The sequence below is a fragment of the Ambystoma mexicanum genome, chromosome 8 (assembly GCF_040938575.1).
Source record: "Ambystoma mexicanum isolate Mex_15411 chromosome 8, UKY_AmexF1_1, whole genome shotgun sequence".
In the NCBI taxonomy this organism is placed as follows: Eukaryota; Metazoa; Chordata; class Amphibia; order Caudata; family Ambystomatidae; genus Ambystoma; species Ambystoma mexicanum.
Genome location: NC_090929.1, coordinates 241,662,856 through 241,685,431, shown reverse-complemented (window position 1 = coordinate 241,685,431; position 22,576 = coordinate 241,662,856).

The following is a 22,576-nucleotide window of genomic DNA, read 5'->3' as shown; positions in this document are numbered from 1 at the left end:
CAATTCTCTTTTCCTAGCTTTAGATACTATACCATGAGTCACTATTCTTGAATCAGCACTCGTCCCTTAACTCGCTACAAGTGGAGAAGAACTACTTGGAGAAGAAAGTTCAGATATATCTTGTACAATTGGCAGTGGAGGCACTACAGCTGGCGGTAAAGACGGAATAAAGGGAACAGCAACTGTCAGTAAGGGCGAGGAGGATGCAGAAGGAGAAACCACAACAGGAAGAGGAGCAACAACGGCAGGAGGAGCAACAACGGGAGGAAAAGGAACAACAACGGGAGGAGGTGCAACAGCGGGAAGAGATAAACCAACAGGGAGAGTCACATAAGAAGGTGGTGCAGTGGCAACAGTCCTATGCTCATTCAATAGCTTATTTATCAGTTTGTCTGAGGTATGAAAATCCTTAGACGGATATATTTTCTGTATCCAAGTTGAAAAGCCCTATGCATACTTCTAACAGATTGCAATGGTTTCTGTTGATCATACAATAATGCTTTTTCAGTCTTAGACTTATGTCGATGTGAATGTTACTCTTTACTCTTAAGTTGCTGCATAGCTGCCTTTCTCCAATCCTTAATTACATCAAATGCTGCAGGCCTAGCCTTTTTCCTCAACAATATAGTCTCTAAATACTCTATACGGGCAATTTCAAAACTACCATAAACTGGCCACTGAAATTCAGAAGCATGTCTATTTTGTCTGTGCCAAATATTGTTAAATACAATACTATTAAGGCCATACTTACAGTACAAAACAGTGAGGGGTGAGAGTGCTGGACATCTCAATGCAAGCTATTTTATGCATTTCTTCCAATCATTGTCCAGCCCCTCTCCAAACTAATAATTTACATGCTAGGGTCTGTGCCCAGTTCACATGATAAATATTACAATGTTTTACAATGGATTTAGCAAGTTTGCATGTCCATGAAATTACAATGGCAGTGTTGGGTTCCCGGATCATAGTAAGCCTAGTTACAAAAAAGAACACAATGTATTACAACCAAAGCACACGGTTAGAGTTTACTCTCCATTGTTCCGTTGTTTATATGAGGATGAGGCTTGTGAGTGGAGACAACACTTGGATTGCAGTTCATACGAGTAGCAAGGTTTCTTTGCATAGAACAAACAGTCTGCTCTTGGTCAGCCTAAATGTTGACATAACACAAAGGTCGTTCGGCTCGGCTGCAGTTGAAAACACAGTCCACCATTTTAGGACACAAGCAAGAGTTAAAATCAAAATGGCGGATGATTCCTAAAATGGCGGCGAAGTTGAGCAGAAATCGGAGCATTTGGAACGCGGTTTTCTGTGCAATGCGAATGGGCTTACGCCAATAGTCATAACAAGGAGGTATTATACAAATACAGTTTAACAATAGAACCGTTTTTTATCAACAAGCAATCTTGCTGCCCTATTAATTAACCCATTTGTCTCATTGACAGTCCACAAATGCATGCTTTAATAACTGTCATGACCCCTTACCGGCGCTGGCCGTGGTTGCGCCGTCGAGGGATGCACCTTGCATCTAGTCTGCAATGTTACCCTCCCAAGATGACTGCCTGTTCTATCCACATCTCCAGGCCATTGTTTGCATTATTTGATGGAACTGCTTCACCCCGGATGCCTTCGAGTCTGGATTATCAGCAGTGGAAGCCTGCTGTCCTACGTGTCGCTACTCCTATAACTGACGCTCCGAAGTTTGTGTCCAAGTACCTCTTTGCCTTCTCTTTACTATATATGATATCCCTGTCCTATGCTTAGTTCGAGTTATAACATACTATTCTCATGCAGCCCCGTATTCAAGATTTCAATCTCGCGCTCCGGAACGAATTTGACATCACGCTGTCGGAAAACTGTTTACAAGACTCCAGACATCCGGGTCCCCAACGAGATCCCTTTCATCTGTGGAATGCCTCTGTACCCCTCTCCTCTGTGGGACAAAAGCTCCCTCTGCACAAGCCTTCTGAGCTCCTCCCTACACCCGATTCCTGTTTATTGTTTTCTTTTTCCTTCAGCCTCTGTATCCTAGTACTTGCCCCGCTCTCTGCTAGCCACTTCCCCTTTTCTTTCCCACCACTACCCAGCCAAAACTGCTCCTCAGTCGCTCGCCCAACATATAGTTTACCCTGGGTGTAATTTCTGGAGCCCATTGTGCTTCATCTCCCTTCTCTGTGAATTCTTCCACACTGTCCCCGCTTCCTTCTGGCACCTCTTGGTGTGCCACCCTGTCCATTCAAACTGTGCCATAACCAGCACTTTCTGCCCCTTGATTTCTACTCCAGTGCTTCTCGACACATACATCCTTAATAGCAGTGCTATCCAGTCTAAACAAAATGGCCCCAGCCCTCCACCCAGCCAACCCATACCCTGGTTTGCTCTCCCCTTCTTATACTGCCCTCCACTGGGCCAACTCTGCTTGCGTTGTCTCCAGTGCCTTCTCTAACTCTTTCTGTGATTTGATCTCCTGCTGTGCAAAGCTGTTTGGGGTAGGTCGATATGGGGGTGGAGCAGTGGCAGGCTGGGGCACATACGTTGTGTTGTTGTACGCGCTGTGGTTACTACATTTGATGGGGCACTACCTTTGTGTCGGGGCATACACCTGGGGGTATCCTCTACAGCCTCCATCATTTTCCATACGTCTGAAATCTCTTTGCGCTTCTGCATTTTTTACCCTTTTAATTAGCAGCTAGAAACGTACTCATGTGCTCTAATATCTCTCTGTTATTAGTGCCATGCTGACCAGGGGCGGGGCATTCCCCCATGTCTCTCTACCAACCACGGTTTGTGGTACTTCTCCATCTTGTCCTTGTACAATGGGGGAATAATGTCCCCCATATTACCAATGGTATATTCAAAAGAAGCTTCTAGTTGTATGTCACACAGAGGGTTATTGTAACCATCACTACCAGTCCTCCGTTCCCACCTTCTGGTTGCTCCCTGTTCATGCCCCCCTTTTCACTCACCTCCACCCTTCTCACACTGCACACTCACACTATTTTCACCGTCCTTCCCTTGGTCTCCACCAAATTCACAATAATAGCTCCATACACTAAATCAATAAACTAAAATAAAAGACACAACAACAAACACTACTTTTCCTTCTTCCCCCACCCAGAATATATTGGGCACAGAAAGCCAAGCCCTCAAATTACACGGTGCTCCTGCCTTTGTATACTCCTTATCATAGTAAAACATGGTGCCACCTTCCGCCCTTACTCAGAGAGGATCCCACACTCATGTTTTCCTCCTTGTAATCTCAATAATAATAAAAATAATATTAATAATAATAATAATAACATTAAAATACAAAAAGCTGCCACGTGGCATTTTTATATTCTCCCATTACTCACAAACACACACTTCCCTTTCCCCCTCACTCTTACCCCTTTTGTTTCTGCTTGCAAGATGTGTACTTACATTTCTGTGTTCACCCGAGCTCCTCCGTCATGGGGTTCCAACGTAGTCCTGCACTCTCCTAGGAGCCGTGCCCTGTTTTAAAGAGCAGACAGGCATTATGTAAAAACAGCTCCTGTACACCACTGTGGGTTCAATGCTCACACCAGAAAAAATACAACCCGCTAGGGAAAAATGGCCAGTTCACCGCTTGCAAGGAAAACAAAGTTTTATTTCCACACAAATAGAAATGCGCTAGCAAAGAACTGCTGCCATGGAACATTCTGTCAAAATGAGTGTGATCAACACTTTATGAAGGCATACAGTGTCATTAGTGATGTAAATAACATAATGTACAAACCCGTGTGGCTGGTTGGTTGATACCCTATACATAGGTTGCCTGCTCCATAAGGGATGCCAGGCCATTGGTCCCAGCCCCATCTGTCCATCTTCTTCCATGTGGGCTCCTCTTTGTGCGTCATCAGGCATAAAGCTGCAACCAATTGGCAATGATGTGAAGAAAAACAATGCTAATTATATCTCTGATCAGATGTGCTCCTGATACTGCAGACAAGGACTAAGAGCATACTTCAGGGCCATTGCTTCTAACAAACTACAGCTCAATTCCAGAAATGTAAGTGCCGATCCAAAGTCCCCCACCCTCATTTTAGCTATGTTGTTTTATCCCTCCCGACACCTCGCAGCACAAATCACACAACCTATGGTGAAGGCAACTGATCCTTGTTTTTAGATCATTTCTGATCGATTGGGGGTCTGTTTTATGGTTGGTGGTCTGGGACCGGCTGGTAACTTGGAATGGTAGGGGTGTTGGGGCTGGGGCTTTTGGACACTATTAGTTAGAGCTGGGACAGGAAGGGTCGGAGGCTCATACTCTCTTTCTCGTGGGATTGCTTTTTACAGTTTTACAGTGAGTTGTCAACCCCCTTGTGGCCTGCATGGCGCATTCCTTCTCGGATACGAAATGTTGGCAACATGAGATAATGAAGGGTCTATGAATCTCTGCAGTTCTGGCCTTTCTCACTGCTGCCCAAGTTACAACCTATTCCAGCCTGTATAAATTTTATTTCTATGTGTGTGGTTAGTGCCTGCGGCCCTGGCCTCAGCTCAAAACTAGGCCTCAATTCCAATATGAAGAAAGAAAACACTTGCTACCCTGTGATCCTGTACATTTCAACTCCTCCTCCACAAACACAATACCTCATTGGTATTTAAGGCATCCTTAAAAGACACGGATGGCATGTGCGTTTTCGCAGACCGTAACGGGTGTACGCTGGCACCATCGCACAGGGCAGCCCTCCTTCCATTTTACTTTTATGTTTCTAACACTCCCTCATTGGATACTTCCAAACCGTCATGCATCCATCCAACAATCAAAAACTACACATGTTATCCAGTCACCTCAATTCAACATTTCAGATGTACATGTCAACTCTCAGAGTACATGTCTATTGTCATTCACAGCCCCCTGCATCAGAAATTACTGTGAAACTCTCCCAGATTTCAATTTGCAAATTCAACTTCATCTACATCTAACAAATAATAGGGCCCTATCATAGCCTTGGCCGTATCCTGGCGGTAATTCCGCTGGGATACTGCCAATGCAAACGACATTACTGCTATCCGTCCAGTGACATTTGCGCTGGATCACGAGTAGTGTAAGGCTGCAATTCCCCATTTCTTTTAAAAGTCCATTGGACTCTATGGGGTTTTTCTGCATTATTACCGCTGGCAGTAATAGCACAGGCGGTAATTGCACTGAAAACAGGCAGAAAGCTGGATTTTTACGCACAGCAAAAAACTGGAAGTAAAACTCCAGCTTTCCACCCAGCTCCAGTTTGGGCAGACCCTTAAATGTGGCGGTAATAGCATTACCACATGTTCGGAGAGCCGACTTGTTGAGACAATTAATTGCAAGTTTGACCATGGGATTAATCCATGAAATACACAGTAAAGGACGTGAGAAAGAAAAACATATGTGTGCATGTAATGTAAAGTACTGTTAAACTGACTTCCCTGGTGTGCCAAAACACGTGTCACCACATGGGCTTGAATAAAAAATATAAAAAATAAGTAGTCCGTTACTGAACCTGATTTATGGTGCAGCTTTTTGGTGAGGACAAACATTCTAAGTGCTCATATGCATTTTTTCTTTTCAGTAAAATGCTCCTAAAAAGCATTTTGAAAACAGCGCCTTTTTTCCTTATGTATAAAAGTCATATTTTCCAGCCTTTTTCTATCACATCTCTTATAGTGTCACCATTCTCCACCTGCTCACATTAACTACCACTTAGTAGTACCATACCAGTGTTTACCAACTATATTTCCTTTCCTTCACAAATATATTAACATTGTCATACTACTGCTGTACATACACACTGCACATGTCTAATTGAAATACAAAAGAATGTAGGCATTACTAAAACACATCAGCTTTCCTTACGTCTAAATGTACAATCATTTACACACAGCACTACCACATTTCATTGAGTGGCACACTATTACACATCATTGCAAGTGCCACTTAACACAGTGGCTACAATATTTTGCAAATACAGGTTCCTTACTTATAAAACACACAATACACCAAACAATAAGAGCAAGCCATATAGTGATACGACCCACTAAACCAATGTATAGAAAACAGAACAGCTAGTAATCTCACTGAACGAAACTAAACCAGTCAGAAGTACAAAAAGTTAGCCCCCTCTTTCAAAAAATAAAAGTTAAAAAAGATGCTTAAACAAGCTAGACCTAAAAATGAAGCTAATACTATATCTACCAATGTTAATGTAGCCACAGTAAAATGTTCCACAGAGTTAATTTTACAAAGAATTTTCTGCCGTAGAGTTCTTAATAATCTCATAAAAAATATAAGAAGTCACATTTTATGCTTAAAAACTACTGCAAAAAACGACTCTTGAAGTTCCGATTGACAGCACATTTAAACTAAAGAAAACATTCTTTATATTAATTTTAAGCAGAATGAAACCACTATTGGAATGAATCAATAAACTATTAAAACTACTTCTAAACATGCACAATGTCAATATAAATAACTTTTCCAACTTCTGTGAAGGTGACTGGTTTCACACAAACAGCACAGAACCATATTTCAATGAAGAGGCTTATAAACAAGGAATCTACTTAAATTAACTCAGTGTTTGATAGAGAGACACTGGGCTCTCCTAACTTAATCTGTAGATTTCCTTGTTGTACTCAATGCTTTTGTTTTAATTCAAGTTTTAGCTTGACCTACAGCATCAATTATCTGGAGGCTGTAACTCAACCAATCTAAAATAGTAACAATACAAATTCCAGACTATAGACACGCTATGGTTCAAGGTTATATGAATGGCCCTCCTTTTAATTGGTTGAATTATCAAAACTTGTAAGTAACCTTTCAATAAGTCTCATACATTTACCCATTTCCTATTTTATCACAGCAGTTTGCACCTTTTGTATTAGAACAAAATAATTATAATACAAACTCATAGTCTAAAACCATGTTAATTATGAAACCCAAATGATATACATCTGTATATTATCACAAAACAGTCTAACTCAAAATTTCATACCTACATTAACTTATTAGAGCACACATTAATGTTTAACCCCTTGGTTTTTTTTCCAGGTCAATGTAATCCAATGTATTACCTAATAGTAGATTGGACAATAAAATAACCTAATTTGCATACAATCTCAAACCAGGGTATTCCTGTAACCATTATAAGTCAACAATTCTCTTTAGTCCTCTCATATCCTAGATTCATCAGAATTGTATCTAAATACACACATTACAGTTGTGCATTGCAACCACTCCTAATCCACAGTCCTCCTATGCATAAGAAGTCTAAAGAGAGAGGGAGAAAATAACAAACAGTTGTAAGAAGAAGAACAAGAGGAGGTATAAAAAAAGATTAAAGTATTCAAATTCAAACCCTATGTGTATTTATAGTGCTGAAATAATTCCCTTCAAAATTGTAGTTACTGATGCGCAATAATTAAGTTCCCACTTGGTGACTCAATCCCACAATGTTCCCCTGTATCACTCTGTGGGCGCCATGATTCATTGTAGAGTGTATTTTTGCAGAGTCCCTATATTCCTCTAAAGAAACCATTTGAGGAAATATAATACAAATGAACATGGTGCATATTTCCATGAATGCACTCAAGCAATTAGATCATATGATCCTTACCTATCCATCTTACATATCTAGTGATTCATGTTTGATTATCCTGATTATTCTGGAATTAGGACTCATTCCACTCAATCAATGAGAAAGCATCAGGATGAGCAATATCTGATTGTCTACCTATAATATAAGGCATATATCTATTAGTGTAATGATACTATACTCAAAAGCTCCATTTCAACAGCAGTATGATGTGTAACCATATAATGTATTCATTGCCCAAAAGTGAATACCATATATCAGTGGCCAATCCTCGACAGCATGCTGTCCTTCAAATTTTCAAAAAAATGGTCAGCAGTCCCAGACGCCCCACCCACTCCTTTTCCCTCTGGCACTTTCTGTCCTTTTGTATCTGTGCCCCACTCTGTCCCCTTGGTCTTCTGTGTCCTCAAACATTCGCCAGAGGTCTAGAATTTCTTTTCTCTTTTATAGCTGTTTCCCCTTATAGTTAGCTACAATGTGCTCCAAACCACTCTTATTGTGGGAGACCTGCTCTGGCCACGGGAAGGGCACCCCCCCTCTTCCCGTCTCTGCGATCCTATGCTTATGGTATTTCTCCACCCTGTCACGATACAGTGGCAGGGCCTTATACATATACTGTAGTGGTGTTCCTCCCCCTGCTACTAGTGCTGCAATGTCTTACTAACTCTGCAAAGCCCCGCTGACGTGCCGCGCATGCTGCCGCTGCATGTGATAATCAACAAAAAAAAGAAAGTCACCACCACTCTTTTCTGTCGTCTTCCCTGTGCACACACACTACGCCACAAAACCATCCAATGCCACACCACGTTGAACACACACAATTACTGTCCCTCCTAGGACCTGTTCTTCATACAATAAAAACACAAATGCAATAATCTGAAATAACAAGCTAAAATACCAACCACTACTTGTTCCAGGCCTACTACTTTTATGAGACCACTACTTGTATCTCCATTTTCCTCCTTTAATTAATATATATATATATATATATTATTTTGGTAGTACCTTCCCTCCCCTTCCGTGGAGTTGTTCCCAGCCTTACCTTTGTTTTGCAGTTGCCTTACCTTATAATGCCTTACCAAAATAATCTCTGCACAGTATTAACACCAACACGAATAACACAAACTGCACTTTTGTCAAATCAACAACCTTGTTCTCTATGTGCTCACACCTCTGACACTTACCCATGCATATGTCCCCTATTTGTTATAGCGCACAAGAGTCTATTCATATGTGTGTGCTCACCCGAACTCTGTCGTCACGGGGTTCCAACACCGGCCTGCACTCTCCTCAGATCTGCGTTTCAAAGAGCAGAGAGGACTTCTGCTAAAATGGCTCCTGCCAAACTACTTGGAACACATTTTCTCAGGACCGGTTGCTGTAGGTGGGCACGTCTCCTTCTGGAGAAGCAGCCTGGAATCCACTGAAAATATGGGGGGACGCTGGGATCACGTCTGGGTCACCAATTGGAGGCAAGTCTGTTAACGCTCACACCAGAGAGAATACAACCCGCTAGGGAAGAAAGGAACAAGTCGATTTTGTAAGTATAACACATTTTAATCTCACATACAGATGACAGCAACAGCAAAGAACTCTGCTCCTAAGAATATTCTGACGAAAAATGGACCAAGCAGAGGCTTAAGAGGAGACACATCGTCAGAGTGATGCAATACATACAGTAAAAACCCATGCAGCTGGTTGGTGTGTGCCTATATAGGATTGGCTACCCCATGAGGGATGCCAGTTTTGTGGTTCCAGCCCAGCGTGTCAGTCTTCCCTCACATGGGTGCCGCAGAGATCATCTTCTCACCGACAAAGGTCAAAGAACAAATTAGCTACGCTCCTAACACAATGCTACTTTATCTTTCTACTGTGCAGATGTCAGACTTTAAGACTGGCTTAAAGGAGGTTCTGGGGCACTGTAAACTCCACACACACATTTCACTCACTCCTTTCCCCGCCATCCGACTCCAAGGTCTCCACCCTCGTTTTGAACTATATTTTATCCCTCCCAGCCGCTCGCAATACAAATCATATGACTGACGCTCAAAGACGTGCACTGTCCATCCTCTTTGAACATTTCAGGACTTTGGGGTTGGTGGTCAAAGGGCACCTGGTGCCATGAAAATCAGGGATCTTGAGGTTTAGTCAGTTACATGGGCTATAACTTGTAGTCGCCTGGGGATGGGCCGGGTCATGCTTTGGCCAGTGTGAGATAACATGCACACGAGGCACTGGTCTATGATCACAGCTTTGTAGGGCATATTCCTTGCAGATAGACAAACATCTTTGCTGCTTAGAACAATGAATGAGCTTTATGGCATTTAGGGGTGTGGGTGGTCCTCATGGAAGTTCAGGCATGGCTGGAGATTTCTCTCGTCTTGCAATTAGAACCAAGTGCATGAAATTTTGCATTTCCCATGCAGGCCTTGTCTCCAATGATGGTTACTAACATCAACACAGAATGCACTAACATGCACTAACATCTACACAAAATGGCACTCTTGCTCATGCCTTGGGCTATAATATGTGTGTTGATTATATTGGGGTGGTGTCCCACCACTGTCCCTACCTTCCCCTGGCCCATCATAGTGATTTGAATGCCTCTCATCTTACTCTAAAGTGCTTAGGGGGGTGGAACAAAGTAGCCTCCTTCCCAACACTCCCAACTGGTGTGTATAGGCACAAGTCAATAAAGGTGCCAGAGGTGTTTTATGGATGTGCAGCATTGATGTCACTGAAACATCCCAATGACTGCTGTAGTGAAAATGTAAACGGGAACAACATCAGATGTCAATCTGGAAAACAACACAAGCAATCAGAAATGGTCTCTCTGGTGGATATTGCACTGGCTAATGTGCATGAGGTGTGCAGTCCTAGATCCTGGTGTGTCTGTCCCCATTGTCTCGTAAGTCATGGATGTTGCTTTCAGTGGAGAGCATCAACGTACCAGTGTACAATGTGTGTGCAACAGATTTTGCTGCCCAGTCCCACTAATGCAGGGTTGTTATATAACATTTTGAAACTTCAGTGTAAGTCACCAATACATTTTCCTGAAGACGACACAAGGTTGGTCCTATTATATGTACTCTTTAGTACTTACAATTGCAGCCACCAGTGACTTGGCAAATAAAACAAGCCACCTCTGGCACTGAGTCACTGGGCCTCATTCCGAGTATGGAGGTAGCCATGCCGCTAAAGCGGCATAGCTACCTCCATACCAGGTACCGGGTCTGGGTTCCTGGAATGGGGAAATACCGGGCCATTCCGACCTTGGAGGGCCCGGTATTTCCCCATTCCAGGAACCCGGTACATCCCCATTCCCATTTGATCCCCATAGGGTTAATGAAGGGCCCGTTGTTAGCATCCTGGTCTGCTTGCGGGTGCCGCTAAGGATGCCTGGTTTTACCAGACGTCCTTAGCAGGTCCCACGAGCAGACCTCGCAATGAGGCGGCAGAGTTTTAACGGGGCCAGCAGCTCTACCAGCGCCGTTAACCCTCTACCGCCAGGGTCGTAATGACCCCCACTGACTCTAGCTGAGCTGCTGCCTGCTGTACACATTTCTGTTTCATTCATGTGAGTTGCCACAATGAAAATGAAAAGTGTAAGCTCCGTTATTACTGAGTCACTAATAAAAACACATGTTAGTTGATGGGGCACCACACATACTGCCCCAATGGACCAGCTGTCCATGCAGATCTCCATATTGTCCTGGAAGTCCGACCTCCCCAGAATCAGCATATCAGCAGAATCTAGCTGTGGAACCCCCTCTGTCTGTGGAGCAGTCTACATCACTGCCCATCCTGAGGGCTTGCGAGAGAGGGGGTCATGACAGCCATTCCTTGGATGTCACCACGTTACACAAATGTCCTCCACACTGCACTTTTGGGGACATTCCCGAGCACCTTCCTGGGACTTTCCTGAGCACACCAGGCCACGTGACCCACATATCCGAGGTGCTGGTGAAGATTTTGTACAACATCTAATACAGGCCATGCAGCATGGCATGTAAGGTTTGCAAGTGAGCTCAGGGATGCCACTCAAGCTGTAGCATCTGATGCTTTGATGCGGGTAATACATGAGGCCTCTGAGGTGGAGAGTCAGGTTTTGAAGGAGAGCAGAGAAAGGGAGAATATTGGGTTGGGTAAAGTGTAGGAGGCTGGATATGCCACCTAGCAACATTCTGCATGCATCATCACTCCATCCATCACCCTCTGCCATATCCCCCCTCAAACTCACTTGGGACAGGACAGGACTCCTCTGGGATTTAGCCCATCCACATACCACTGTCCTCCATCTCCTCCTCCCCTTCATGGCAGTTTGCAGCCCTTTCAGAAGTGAAGGTGAAGGGGGTTAAAGAAGTGGTGGTGGGAGAGGTCACATGGGATGTCTGAGATACTTTTACAGTTCTGCAATATTCCCTTGTTGTCATCCACTTTCTTTTCTCTTGCCAAGCATGCATTGTATGTGATTTTTTCATTTCCATGCACATGCTTTTGATAACACGTGGTCCCAACCTCTGCTACTAATGGTATTCGCATTATTTTAACATGTGCCTGTATTGCACTGGTATAATGTTCATTCATCAGCAGTTTTTATTTTGCTGCATTATTTTGATGAAAATGTTTGCCTGAAAAAAACTCATTGAAAGTATGTGGGGTGGGCAAGGGCATATACGGGCATATAAGGGTTAGGGTGGTGTGGTGAATAGGGAATAACTCTTCTTCCGGACACACTATCAATCTACAAGATCATCGCAACAGAGCTTACCACCAGGCACAACAACATCCTAAACAACTGGGCCAAGAAACAACAAGCAAAGTTAGGAGAATTTTTATGCACTGAAGATGACCTTGTAAGGAACCCTCAGAGAATAAAGTATAAAATGGAACTACAGGACTGGATCAACACAGTTGATAAAGCCCAGGCGAACAAACTAGCAAAGCATCTGCCACCTAGCTTCAACAAGCTTAAAGTTCCACTGCCTTACTGCACCAAATTCCCAGACAAACGTCTTATGAAGATCTTCTTAAGAGCACGCCTGAATCTACTTCCTACGTGCAAAATTCTTTCCATCAGACTTCAGTCTGGGTTTAAGGAATGCAGACTGTGTGCTACACCAGACGAGCCTGAAAATGTAAGACACTTGCTGATGCACTGCCCAGCACTGAATGTGGAAAGGGCAGCCTACCTGTCACAGCTTGGGATGGACTCCTCGATCTTAGTGGAAGATGTCTGGTGGAATAGATTGTTGTCCAGAGAAAATTCCAAATGGACTAATACTGCAGCAAAACTATTCGACATTGCTTTCAAAGAAATGTACTCTCACGCTGAATAGGAGATCTGACGATCATCAAGCGCATGCAACTCCCTGTTCGTAGAGAATCACAACGAATGTTTTGTCCTGGTAAAAATCGCAATGTGATTAGACACAAGTAAATAAAAAACAATAACAAATAAAATAAATAAATAATATGGGATGGAGGATTGGGGATGACCCCCAAGTACACAAATAAAAAATGTGATGAGCTTTTTGCGCACAAAAATGTTCTGCAAACATGCAGCGAAAAAAAAATGGGGATGAATGGACATAGAAGCATTGCGTCCAAAGATGGCAGATTGTTTTGTTTTTCTTACAATTTCACCTTGTTCAATGAATGTGTTTCGCATTATGTGTTGTGCTGGTGTGACAATCTTTTCAGCTTGGTAGGATGAGGTCTCTGCAAGGCCAAAAGGGACTATCGGTGAACCTTGAAACAACATTACATGAAGGCCTCATGACATAGCATACACCACACATCACAGCATGCAATGTGTGCATCTTCGAATTGCACAAAGTCGCCAGATAATTACTATAATTCTCAGAGACGCACACACATGACGAAGCCTTGCCAGTAGCAAACACACAACGATACATATCTACATATCATGCCAAAAGCTTTATTGTGGGAGTGAAATGGTACACAGACACGTTGCACAGTGTGTCAAGTAAGGTCGGGTGTGTATTTCATGGAGCGTGCAAGGAGCCAGAAATGGTCTTAACATGGTGTGTTTGAATCATGCCCACAGTGGATCTCTGCGCTGCAATGTTGTTGAAGTGAACTTACATTTCCGACCACAATCATAGTTGTGTAGTCTCATGGAGGCGATTTGCTGCTTATCCGTACACTACCACATGTGTCACATAAAGCCAATGACAGGGCCAGGGAGCAACATTGCCATTTGACTAGTCATGTGTTCAGCCATTGATATGGATAGTACCCAAACTGTGCCTTCATATTAACCCTTGGGTCACACACCGTTTTGTGTTTCCAACCCATCCTATGCCCACTTTAGATTTGAAAGGGCATGAAGATCAGTCATACTATGCTATGGTGCAGTATGTATAGGGAGTCTTGATTTGACAAGACATCCCGTTTCTGCTATTGTCCATGCAGTGCATGTATTACACATAGCAAATACCTCTGTATGCTGTGACGTTTCGCACAACACATAAGGTAATGCGTACCATGCCATCAAGCCCACCCTAAGGCGGGGACATGTTTATCTCCTTGGCAGGAAACATCCCCTGACAGTCATGCATGGTTTTCCTACTGCTAGGGGTCAGCTTGACGATTGCACCCCAGGGAAACACATCCGACTTACACAAAACCAAGTCCTCCCCACTTGACTGCTATGTTGCCTGATATGGGTCAGAGTGTGTGCTTGGCAGCTGACAGTAGTATCCTGAGTGTTGGCCCAGACCTAAGGGATGGTAGGAGGACCCAGATCACGGCACAAGGTCTACAAGGATAATTGCTCCCTGTGGTAGGTGCTGGTGGTTAGTTACGAGCTGCACCCAATTCTCCAGCATTCTATGGTGAGTTGCCCAGTACTTATAATACAGTCAAGTATAGCTGGGTGGCTCCCACACAAGCTATCTCTCCTGCGGATTGCCTTCCACTGATACTGTCCAGGTGTCTGCTGGAGAAGTACAGACACTCCGAGCTGCTGCAAGTGAGGAGGAGACACAGTGCTCTTTCAATGCATTCACATAAAGGTGTTATGAGAAGGCCACAGTGAGTTGAATGGTTTTGATGTGCAGGCAAACAAGTGTGCACGAGGTATGTGGCACTGAATGACCTTGGAGGACAATGATTACAGATACAGTGAACGATACTATTCAGTGTAGTGTCAATTCCTCCTGGATAGTGTGGCATTGGCAATGTCTCATTGACATAATAAAGGGTAATATCTGTTCAATGGGACAAGTACTTGCTTCGCAAGAGGTGAATGGGAATCGTGGACCACAATGATGGTGGCATCCTGGCATAGATGTTATGTATGTTGAAGATGCATGTGGTGAGAGTAAAGAAATGTTTGATCGATGTGCAACATTGTATGTTTCTGTAGTGTCTGTGTATACGTAGGATGTATCGCAACTTATATGGTGGCCCACATGGTGTTTTCTTGATTACAATGTGGCTGGAGGGAGTGCCATTTAATCAATTGTGGTGTTCTATGACATTAACACATAGGTGTCGAAGAAGGTTGTATGCAGCCATCTGCCACTGTCCACTTGTCATCGTGTCATGATTGACTCCCATTTATTAGATGTCATGGGGCAACCCCAAACCTTGTCATACTCAGGCGAAGAAGCAGTGAATCTGCTGATCCAACACTGTCGTTGCATTTTGCTGCTGTGGTCAATCTGCATGTGGAAACGTGTGTTTGGGGTCAGAGACAGGGCTCAAGTCAAGGGTACACGCGGGGGGATGCCCCCCCCTTTATTCAGATGGTGGACTCAGTCCCCCCCAACTAAAAGAGAAACATTGAATGTCCTCTTTGAATTTATGAATTAAAGCAGACCTCTGGGATCAAGTCAGGTTTGTAGGCCGGACACTTCACCACTGCACTATATAGCCTGATCACAAATAACAAACAACTAAAGGTGAAATATCCCATTTCAGTACTGCAAGTCCCAGGGAAAACATTTGTATTGGTTCTTGCAGTTTATAACATGGACACATTTTAATGTTTTCAAAAACACTATTAGAAGAAAATATCCTGTCTTGGTATTGTGTGTGTTTTGATTTTATGAAAATCAAATGACATTCGTCCTGCTCATTATGGGTGGTTATGCAAAGCCAATTTAATGAAATGTGCATATTTCACCTTGATATGCTAATTCCTGGCAACATCACATCCCATTGCGTTTGTTGATGAGTACCCCCACTAAAATCTTTAGGACTTGACCCCTGATCAGAGATCATTTACAGCCTCAATGAATAACTCTCTACACACTGTAATGTTATTCAGCCCACTACAGGCCACAATGATTTCACACACACATTCAGGACTGTGGAGGAACACCACTACACCTAGAGTGGGTGAGACTTATGACGCATCTGATGCAAATAGTCCACTCAATGATGCTGTTGGTGGCTCTTTGGGGTACACTCTATCTTTTTTTTTTTTTTAATTATTTGCTTTTATCAATTCAATGATTTTGCAAAGACGAAGAGCAATTGTGTCAGTGTTTCTTTTTCTTCTTTTTTCCAAGCCTGAAACAGCTTTAAGATTGAAGTTTTCCATCTTGCACTCTGAGTTTTGGATTCAGGTTTCCAATTCAGTTAGACCTTTAAATGGTCGTTGCCTGGGTGCTCATCAGATTTAAGGGAGCAAGCCTCTAGGGCATTCCTTAATATTTTGGCAGTTGCTAATGCCCAAGTTGTCCTAGATCCGTACATCAATCGATTCCACCAAACTTCTTCTTCGTACTGGAAATTGGGATCGATCAGCGGTCTCAGGTACGCTCTTCTCCATTTTATCGTTTTAGGACAATGTAACAGGAGGTGCTTTATTGTTTCAGGTTCATGTTCCGTTTTGCATAGGAGACAAAGATTTGTTTGTGATTGTCCTCTGATGGCTCTTACTTCGTTGGTTGGAAGTAGGTTTAAGCAAGATCGCAGGAAGATAGATCTTAAAACCTTGTGCGGGAATCTTTTTAGGACTTCATTCGGCGAATGTAATTTTTTTGGTTGAAAGTTCAAGTGAGTGAGGAGTTTGTTCTTTCCTGCTAATGTAAGAGTCTCTATCCAGTCCAGTTGGTCCATTTTGCGTTTGATTTTCGTGGGGTTTTGGATTAATTCATCTTCGCTGCATCCACTCTTTCTATCTCTGTTGAGGCATAGAGGTGGGCTGCCAGTTCTATACAATGAGGTATGTACAAAGTGGGTAGCATGCACCATCCTTCTTTAAATGAGCAAGATTAGTGGACTTGTACTGTCGTTGTCAAATTGAAACAGAACAACATTGTACGGTAGACATGTAGATTGGTCTTGTGCAACATTGATGTTTATGAACTTGTCATTGGGGTTTTCCATATGCGCGAGGGAATGAGTTGTGTAGGGATCAGGCCAATTGTGTTACTTGCAAAGCAGCCATGCGTCACTGTATTCACCAGCCCACACCTGCACCCACACTGCTGATCTCACAACATCATACCTGTTGCGCATCTGTTGCACGTAGATTCAGGGTAATTGGCATGAACATTATTGGTCTTATGCCCCCAAAATCAGATATAATCTGCAAATTGATTAAGTGCCAGCGATGACAGTTCCAACATTGATGCTTAATAGCCTGTGATGGTTAGATGTCAATGCAGGTGGAGTCCACTGGTCCGAGTACCCAGGAAATCTGCACATGGCATAGAATTCCAGTGACACCCATATCCTTTTCTCGACAGATTGTGGTATAGCAGTGCATTGCTGGCTGCATGCAAAAATGCATCTCACGACTTGCTGGAGACAGCGTTAAAAGCTGGCCAGGGAAATGACAGCTTTTATTCCAGCAGTTCACAGAAAAGGCTCAGTGGCAAGGAAATGCAAGGCAGCCAGTAGTTCGAAGTGTGCCCTGGAGGCATTTGAGCAACCTGTGGGCGGCTCAAGATGTGGCTTCCACCCCTGCACCAGAGATCTGGTATCTCAAAGAGAGTGACTCTAGTGCAACACACCTTCTCTCTGCGTCGGGCACTGCACGTGTCACTGTCGGATCCTGCTTTTGCTAGGATAAGAGCGGTGGAGGAAACTCACGAGGGTACATGTCTGGATGAAGGTGTTTCTTTGTGGGAGGCTTCCTTCTGTGTGTTTCTGTGTTGCGATGCTGCTGTGTGCAGTACACTGACATTTCTGGGCAACGCAGCTGGGAACCAACTGAGGCCTGGTAACTGAGGCCCCATGGCAGCAGACGTGGGAGAGGGGCAGAAGCCCACAACCAGGGCTGGCTCATCCTCTCCCCCATCATAGCCAGGCGACACGCAGTTACAGCCCGGCAGGACATGAAGGAAGGGCGAGGTGAGAAGCAACACCTCGCCCTTCCTTACTAATCATGCACTAAGCACCAAGGATATGGGGAGGTAGGGAGCCCCAGGAACTACAAAGGTTGCACCTCCTGGGTGCCTAGACAGTCGGCGCCATGCCGGCCTGGGAGCTGGCCTCACAGCCCCCACATCTACACAACAAGGACTCAGGGCTACCCCTGGTTCCTATAAAACGGGCTGCTTTCAGCCAGATAGTCACCAACAGTTTGGGACCCTGCACTAAAGCGGGTCTTTTTCTAACATTGTCGAATTTAGCATTCCGTTTGCTTACTTCTGACGATCCAAGGAAGGCAGTTGATCCTGATCCGGAGATCCAAGGAAGGCAGTTGATCCTGATCCGGAGGTGAGCGTTTTGTTTTCAGCAAGAAGCATCGCCAGATCGTAGCACATGTTGCAGAGAAGCCTAGAAGCTGTTGGAAAGGTCTGGGTGTTTACGAGCATGGACAACGTTGCCTATAAGACAAACATTACAGAGGAAAGTAGAGTTGCAGACACCCTGGCTGCGCCACAACAAAGAAGAGGGAGCACAACACCGACGGCGGAAGAAGACATCCGCGAAGGTCAAGAGCTAATTTCAAAACCCGGCAGGGGTTTCCCTGGTATCCCACGCACACAGGTGAAGTATTGGAAGCAGGATGACACAGAGCTTTCTGATTTGCAACAAAGTAAACTTGTGTTCATTTAACCTCCGCACAGAAATCTGGAATCAAGATGAAACGGAGCAGCCGGTAGAGCTTTATTTTGGGAATAGCACATTCGGCATCAACAGAAAAACCTAAATACGAAGAAACACGAACAACGTGTTTTGGGGGCACATTATAAATCAAAGAAGATGACTAGATTTTCATTTTAGCACAAGACTCTACGGCTTGCAGAACGATTTTTAAGATAGCAGTTAAAGCATTTCTGAAACAATACCTGGATTATCAGCAGCAGTACCCTGAACACGGGGTACATTTTGTAGTTTTCCCAACAAATACATTTTGCCATGGCACCCAAGGGGAAGCATCAGGAAAAAAAAGCCATACATCCAAAACCAAAATCCCAACTTCTGCGGGGCAGCAGAAGAGGCAACAGAGCATTATGGCTGGGAATGGGTCAGGGAAAATCTATACGGGCTACCAAGAGCTGAGGTGCCAAGAACTGAAGAAGCTGATCTAACAGACGGAGAGGAGAGCCCACCCCACCAAAGAAACACAAGACACCAATGGAGAGCAATTTAAAAGGTAACAAAAAATATGGCGATTGACTTTCATTGCATTGGCCTACTCTTTGCCCCTATAGCTTTGTCCTTGCTCCACTGTGAGTGTAACCATGCAGCCGCTGTGAGTGCAGTGTTGCAGACTGTTACTGGCACATGATTGCGACTCTTGATGCGTGTGTTAAGCCTTTGATGCAGTCGCCCATGATGTCTGTAAATGCACTACAGAATATAGGAACCTCACGATAGGTCACAGATTATTCATCATTTTCCCCAATGTTTTTCGATCAACGCTATATTTTCCTTTATTGTGCACCGTTAATGCTCGAGTCTCGAGAGGGTTTGATGGATGGGCAGACATGCCAGTGACGACGAGAAAACAAAGCAATGGAGGAGGCACCCCGATAACCCGGGCAGTGTCCTCCTCCTGGCCTCCTCCGCCTGGGAAGAAGGGGAGGCGCTGACTCTGACACGCCAAAATGAAAGAAAAGCCTGCGAAAGGAAAAGCACGGCGAAATTTGGGGAAAGCCTGCGAAGGGCTGACAAAAGAAAGGGGAGCGGATTCCCCTTTATAACAAGCTTGCCCGGATGAAAGGCAGCATCACCAGCTGCGGCAGAAGGACGCCCGGGACCCGCTGAGGAAGGTTTTTGTTTTTGTTTCCTAGAAAGAAGAGGATCGCCGCCAGCAAAGCAGTACAGCGGAAGGAAGGAAGGAGCGTTTTGTACTCGGAAAGAGGGCTCGCCGGTGTTACTAACCACCCAAAAGACCTTTGCGCAGGCGGATCGGGCCAGCTTCTCACTCCACGATCAAGGGAGCTGTGAAGGGGCCCTGAGAGCAGCTGCGGTACATGGAAGAGAGCAGCTGGCTGACATCGGAGCAAGGTGGTGAGCGTGCCGCCGAACGGGTGGCTGAAGAAGCGTGCGGCTGCTGAAGGAGCGGGCGGCCCGTGAGGGAGAAGGTAGTCATGCAGCTGCTGTCTGAAACCTCACAAACACATGGGCCAGTGAGGCGGTCGCGCAGAGCTGCTCGGGGGAATCCCCGTTAGCGCACAGAGGCCTCCAGCAAGGCCGTCGGGAACAGCTGCTCGGTGGAATCCCCGTTGGCGCACGGAGGACTCCAGTGAGGCCGTCGGGCACAGCTGCTCGGAGGAATCCCCATTGGCGCACGGAGGGTTCCAGCGAGGCCATCGGGCACAGCTGCTGGGGGGAATCCCCGTTGGCACATGGAGGGCTCCGTGACGGGAGCGGCGGGGAAGCTTTGAGCCGCCTGCTGGCTGCTGCACCTCCCGCCACATGCGCTTCTTGTGGCTTCCATCACGAACGAAGCATGAGCACAAAGTTTGCTCAAACGGACTACACGTGAGAAGCTCAGGCAGCTATTTGTCAGCACAGCATCGGCAACGCAATCCTTGCCGCGCACACAGCCGCCAGTACCAGTCAAGCAGGTACACCAGGGCTGGAACTTGGAAATAAGGACAAGGCAGCTACCAGGTCACCAGTAAGATGGATTTGGACGCATTCATGGTGATGGCAAACATGGCAGCTGCTAAACACGGCCGGAATTGGCTGGATGCCCTGATAACACAGACAGGGGAGGAGCAACCGGGGCCTAGTGCGAGGCCTGATTTCCCTTTGAGGTTCCAAGATGAGGAAGACACGCAGGAACAAGAAGAGGGAGGACAGGCGGAGGAGGAAGAAGAACCAACAGGGAAAAGAAAACGGGTGATGACACTGAAAGCAAAAGCAAGCAAGGAGCAGGCGGCAAGGAGCAATAAGGCAAAGGCAGCAGGGGCAAGGGACAAAGGAAGAACACAGGAGATTGCAGCCATACCAGCATCTACACCTGTGGAGGCGCCAAGGAGTCAGGGACCACCCAGCATGCCTGCAACCAGACCGGTGGCTGCGAGGGAGGACGGCCCAACATCCTTGGAGGCAGTGAAAGGTATGGTGGTGCAATGTATGCAAGCCTGGGGGAATGGGGGCAGCGGGCAATTGCTATGTGGTAATATCAATGCATTTAACCAAATGGGAAATGGGGCAGCGGTATTACAGCAGAGGGGGGTAATGCCGAGGACAGGGGTTGGGGTGGCTGGAGGCTACCAGCAACCGGGGAACCTGGCCAGCATCGGGGTGCCTGGGGGGGGGAGCCTATGGCCAGGGCCATGGCCTACTACACCATTTATGGGTGGGGTGTGCCAGCAGGGGCAAGGGCCCAGCACGGGGGCGAGTATAAACACTGGTGACTTACTCACAGCATAGCCTGCTCAACTGCAAAAGGCCATCTCAGTAACCGGCACCAATCACGTAGGCGAGGGCAGCCCAATGCTTCAAGGGGGACTACCTACAGCAGGGGCCACACAGGCACCCACATGGTGGGGGTAAGGTGTTGCAGGGACAGGGCTTCCTCCAGTTCCAAGCATTACTGTGGGACAAGAATGGATAGGGGGAACTATGACACAGTACGGGAGAACGATGCCTGGGTTTGGTCCCGTCAGGGTGTTGGTGAACTCTTTATCTTGGCATATACCAATGGCAGTCAAAGAAAGGCTATGGAGGAAAGAATTCATAGAAATCCTAGACTTTGTGGGGATGGAGCCACTGGTTAAAGGAATTATCTGAGAAAGAGAAAGAGAAAAGGGACAAGGAGACACCCAAGACTGAGGCATCCATTCATAATTGGTTAAAAGCATTTAAGGTGTACACATCAATAATGATAGAGAAATACCTGTATGATGCTTTAGCAATGCTTGCTTACGGCTAATACAACCATGATCTCTATTTGAAACGCGGGGGGCTGGCTGGCTGCAATACGATCGGGTATTCCATTTAAAAATGCAGGTTTGGCCAGCATTGTCCTGGGATGAAATGGATATTGGTGGGATTTTGGATAAACTGGTACTGACAGAGGAAGGGGGGGGGGGGAACCCCAGTGGAGAAGACCCAGGTATGGAGAGGCGGGGGGGTTCTCAAGGCGGGGAGGGCGTTCTTTTGCGGGTACTCCTCCTGGAACAGCAGAGCCAGCTACCAGGGGGAGCAGACTGAATGCTGGAGGGTCAGCGAGGAAGGGGGTTGCCCTTTTGGCAAAGCATGCCGATTTAAGCACCCTCGGGGAAGGAGCCACAAGGAACGCAGCTCCTCAGCCAGCGAATGGTAGCAGGGGAGTAGCTCCAGAAGGAAGGACGTCAAAAAGGAATGAGGTTATGAACAGGATGTCAAAATCTACCCCTAAGAGAATGTGTAATGGTGTGATTAAAGTTGGATTACCAACCCCTGTTAACCTGCAAGCAATGACGCCATGTTTGAATATTTATCATAACACTGAAGATGCTAGATTGTTGTGGGAAGGCTTCAGGTGGGGGTTCAGGATCCCATGTGGGGTGGTGACAAAGGGCACAGAGGCGCGCAATCTGCAGTCAGCGCTG